Consider the following 5,896-nt stretch of genomic DNA (forward strand, 5'->3'; position numbering starts at 1 on the left):
TTAATTTTTTTTAAAAAAATAGTTTTAAAATGTAAAAAATAACAATCTAAGTAAAACAATTTAAAATTTAAAAAATAACAACCTAAGTACAACAATCTAAGATTTAAAAAATAACAACCTAAATAAAATAATTTAAAATTTAAAAATTAACAACCTAAATAAAATAATTTAAAATTTAAAAAATAACAACCTAAGTATAACAACCCAAACAAATAATTTAAAATTTGAAAATAACAACCTAAGCAAATAATAATTTATAATTTATAAATATAAATCTAAAAATTTATAGTGACGACACCTAAACAAATAAACTCCCAGACTTAACGTATGAGTGTCACGTCAGCAAATGAGCTCCCCATTTGTATTACTACTAGTGTTAAATTCGTGCGATGCACAGGCTTATATTTTAATTTGACATGATAAATTAAAAATAGTAGGGATAAGTATTGTTTTGGTCCCTCACGTTGAGGGTCGGAATCGAACCCGTCCCTGGTGTATATTTTGATTTAAAATCATCCTTAACGTATTTTTTTGTATTAAAATCGTCTTTTTAAAAAAAATTAATTTTATTCCTAAAATACCCCTACTTTAATAATAAAAAATTATAAAATAAAAAAAAAGAACACCAATTCTAGGCTCAAGCTTGACTCATCAGCTCACAAGCTTAGCTTATCGAGCTGTTAATGAGTCGAGCTCGAGCTGGCTCATGAGCTGGCTTGACTCACTTCCAGCCCTAGGTGGGGGGCCGAAAGGAAATGCGAAGGGGGAAGGGGAAGGGGGGAGAGGGGACGGCGCCGGCGAAGCTTGGAGCTGCCGTCGCCGTCGCCGGAAGAAAGAAGAAAGGAGAGAGGCTGCGACGGGGGAGAAGAGAAGAGGGGAAAGAGAGAGGGAGCGCCGGTGGCAGGGAGGACCGTTCACGCATACTTCTGCCGCCGTGGAGTGCGTCGCTAGGAAGAGGAGCATGACGCGAGGAGGGCGGCGCGCGAAGGAGAGAAAGAGGGATCCGAGGCTGAGCTGGTCCGCGCATGCTCCGTCGCCGGTCCGCGGGTGATGGGTGGCCGAGGAGAGAGAGGGATCCGAGGGTGGAGTGCGTCGCCGGTCCTCGCACGCTCTGTCGCCGCCGCTGGTGATGGGTGGCCGAGGAGAGAGAGGGATCCGAGGGTGGAGTGCGTCGCCGGTTCTCGCACACTCCGTCGTCGCCGGTTGTTCTGCATCTGCATTTTATATTTATTTAAAATAAAATGCAAATACAACAGTTTGAAATCTATAATATTCTTGAACCATAGAAAAAAAACCTGAAAAGATAAGAATATATATAACTGTATTGGTAGCATATCAATTATGCACTAAACTTTATATAAAAAAACTAACAAAAATTTATCGACAATATAATATTTTACTAACATCATTAGATAAATAATTGACATATGATGTTATGCTCTATGTTACACATTTCATTTCAAGTTTGAAAGTATAGTTTTAGATAAATTAGTTAAATTTACGATAAATATTCGTACAAAAGTGTAAATCATAACATGTTATTAAAATGAAAATACTATTTTTCTTATTTAAATATTATTAAAAACTTCTTTGAATATGATATTTGTTGTTGATGACTTTGGATTACTATCTTAGCCTAGAATTAGAATGTTCAAGCCATTGCAACTCTTAACTCTTGACAAAACAACTTAAAAAGTTGTCCATAGGTGAATATTGATTTTGGCAAGTAAAGTCCTACATGTGATAATAATTTACCATATAATAAAATACTTTAGTTTTTCAATATTTTTATCCTCTTATATAGTTCCGTTAGCTAATAATGTCCAAGTTGTATTGTAAATAGAATTTGGTTTGCTAACACTATTAGATATTAATAATATCACAAATAGTTTTTTCAATTGATGACCAAATAGCTGTAATGAATTTTCTATCGTCATATAGTAGTCCCAAAGAATAAAAAGCATCTTGAAAGTTAGGACATGTAATCCTATTAACTGTCCTAATAAACTCATATGTTGTGCAACCTTTCTGAACAGTTAACAAAATTCTTATATATTAGATATCACCTGTACCTGGTAGAACATAGTTTAACCTCACAATAGAATACCCTCTCTTGCGTGAATGTCGTCATTCCCTTTTTTCTCTATCATAAATAAATTGATTTGGAAACTCAGTATACGTTAAAGTTTGACTTGCTTTAAATTCTTTGTTGGCCTCCATCCATGCTAAGAACATCGTACCTCTTCCTTTCCCTTATTCCATGATTTTTTCAAGATTGTCATTGTCTTTAAAGATGATATTTTGCTTTCCAAACAAATGAAGGTTAATCTCATCACTAAAAGCTATCTCTGATGAATATCATAAGCCAAAATTCTCCACACAACCTCACGTGCAGACAAATACCCACAATCATAAAATTGTTTGATCTCATAATAATCTGAGCATCCTCTCCACTGAAAGCTTTCTTTGAAACCTCAACTGCCACCTTATCTGAACATTTATTCATGTACTTGAACAAATATTTGATAGTATTTGACTTGTTGTAGAACTCTAACATGCTCTTGATAAGACATTGATAGATATGCGTTATAAGAAATTACATTCTTATTATCCATATGGAATCCCTTCCTTTCAGTAACTACTCTTGTGTCTTATCTTTTATATGGTGGGTATCCACCATAGTTAATAATTGTGGTGTTATTGAATGTTTTAGGATAATATTTGGTGTAGTACCCATCTTTCATGTAGGGAGATTTTGAGTAAATGGTACATGAATCATATATGTAGACATATCTCTAAACAATTTTGGGTATTGAACAGGATCAGACAATCCAAACAATGTTAACCGGTCAATTTAAGTTGTCTTTGTTATCTTGTGGTCTCCACTCCTCAAAAGAATATGAATATGTGGTGGACCTCTTTTTTAAAATTGTACCATGTACATTAATATAATAAAAAAATAAAAAAATAATATATTATAAATAAACTATCTATTTTATATATATACTTTGATAAATATATAATTGTACAAATAAATTAACAAAAAATTTTCTTAAAAATAAGGTTAAATAATGAGCAATACCTACATCTAGCACTTCGAATGGGATCCCTTGCTTAAGATTGGAGGTTATCATGTCAAACTTAATTTTGAACACTCTACATAATATATCTGGTCGGTCTTCAACCTTTAAGTTCTTTGGATTATTAACTATACCAATCTCTTGCCAACTCGAGTTACATGTCATTGTGATTAAGAGATTTAGATATCCATATATTTTTTACAGATTGCTAGAGTATCTTAATAATTATTAAACATGTATCTCATGCTCCCTGTGAAAGACGCGGATAGCTAGAATGACACATTTATCTGCTTTGGAAACACGGATTTCATTCCTAACAACTGTATCTTGAATCCTAACTGCTTATATATATCACTCCTGATTTTATCATTAAATTAATTAATTAATTAATTAATATTTTATTTTAAATCACAAGTAATAACCAAATAACATTAACTTATATTAAAAAAAATTTAAATTCCAAACATAAAAATTCAAAAAAAAAAAAAACAACTTAAGAACAAATAATATTTTCATCAAAAAAAATATATTTGGCATTATTGTATTAGATAGACTTAAAAAGGGGATTCTAAAATATGCCATTCAAATTCTCAATTTTTATTCTCAATCTTGATCATCTTGCAAGTTGAAGTATCTCCTTCTACCCCCGAATCTTCGGACTCCAAGAATAGTCGTTTGGTTGGTGTAATAGCATTTTTCAACACTTCAGATCCACCATCAAAAGCAAATAATTTTTTAAATTAGCTCAACAATATTAGAAACTAAATATCTAACAACTTAAGGAAGTGTATTTAAAATTTAAAAAACTAACAACCTAAGTAAATAACTTAAAATTTAAAAAATAACAACCTAAGCAAAAAAACTTAAGCAAATAACTTAAAATTTAAAAAATAATCACCTAAGCAAATAACTTATAATTTATAAATAAAATTTTAAAAATTTCTAATAACGATACCTAAGAAAATAAGTTTCAAATTCAATGTGTGAGCGACATGTGAGAAAAAAAAATTCTAAATTTAAAAAATAACAACCTCTAAGTAAACAAAATAATTTGTACGCATTTAACTTACACGTATTTTATTTGTACCTTATCCGGATTAATTCAAAATGAACTTACTTATGAATGAATTATCTTTTTAGGAACTCGATTCGCAATTTTTTCAAAGAAATTGAATTAATTCGCCAAAAATTATGTTTATAGAAAATAAAAGGTTTAAATATATAGCTGAAGAATCCAAAAAGAATTGATCACCCATCATCGACTTCCAATTCAATAACATTATACTTGATAGAATTGTGATCTAATACTTTTCAAGAGTCTTCTCACTTCCAATTCTAGCAAAATATTTAATAATATCTAAAATAGATTAAGATAAAAAGGGTTTGTTGCTAATAACTATGCTAAGAAAAAAAGAGATAAAATAAATAATTTTATCAATGAATTTAATTTTTTGCAAAACAATAAACTTACCAACCAAATATATGAAATCGAATCCAAAGGCATTGAGAGTGTCAAAACTCACAATACTAAATCCATATTGTGAGATACTTGATGATTCCAGAAGTCCGTGCACATCGGTACGTTGGTTTAAATTTACCACATACTCATGATGTGTAATCTTAAAGTTATCTACATTGCGTCCAACACCAAAATATGTGATTTGGTATGTCATTCCTTCTTTTAGCAAATTCATGAATCAAGACACTCTTACCTTTTTAACTGAAGCATGTATTTTTTTCTCCCTATAATTAACAAATAAATAAACACATTTAAAATATCAATAATATAAATTTAATATTATTTAAAAAAGTGATAGAAAACTTACGTCTTCATCGAGTCAAACCATCTCAATTGAGTATGGTAATGGAGAATTTTCATAACTCGGTAGTGTCTATAACCTTATCACTTGTACAAACAAAATTTTAAAAGGAGTAATTACTTGTACTAAGTAAGGGAGGTGTGGTGCTATGCATCTCTAACTCGTACTTTTATAGTTAGCTTATAGCTAAGATTTTTTGAAACCTAATTGACTTTGATTTGAATTTAAAATAAAAATCCTAGCAACTAACTAAAAGATAATATAATGTAAACAAAATTATTATTTTTACATGAAAACTAATTGAATAATTATTAATTATTATCGTTATTAGCTTAGGAATAAATTTGAATTAATTCGAGTTGACTCATACAATAATTACGTGAACTTATTATCTTAGTAATAAATTTAAATTACAATAAATTTAAATTAGTTTTTTCAAAAATTTTAATTTATGAACAAATAACTTAAAATAAAAAAGTACAACTTAAGCAAATAATAATAATTTATAATTTAAAAGAGTAATCTGTAAATAACTTAAAATTTAAAAAGTAACTACCTAAGTAAAACGGATCCGACTCTTCCAAAGTTATATTGTCACTTTAGAGAAAAAGTACATCATTAATCACCTTTGGATTAAGATAATGGGGCTCACAAATAATAAAATTTAAATTTACCAACTTAAGAAAATAATAATTTATAACTTATAAATAAAATTTTAAAATTCAAAAGAGTAATATGCAAATAACTTAAAATTAAAAAGTAACAACCTAAGCAAATAATTTAAAATTTGAAAAATAACAATCTAAACAAATAACTTAAAATTTAAAAAATAACTACCCAAGCAAAACAATCTAAAATTTAAAAAATAATAACTTAAGTAAAACAACCTGATTTAAAACTTGAAAATAACAACTTAAGCAAATAATAATTTATAATTTATAAATATAAATCTAAAAATTTCTAATGACGACACATAAATAAATAAACTCTCAAACT

Source organism: Arachis ipaensis, chromosome B10 (assembly GCF_000816755.2).
Source record: "Arachis ipaensis cultivar K30076 chromosome B10, Araip1.1, whole genome shotgun sequence".
NCBI lineage: Eukaryota > Viridiplantae > Streptophyta > Magnoliopsida > Fabales > Fabaceae > Arachis > Arachis ipaensis.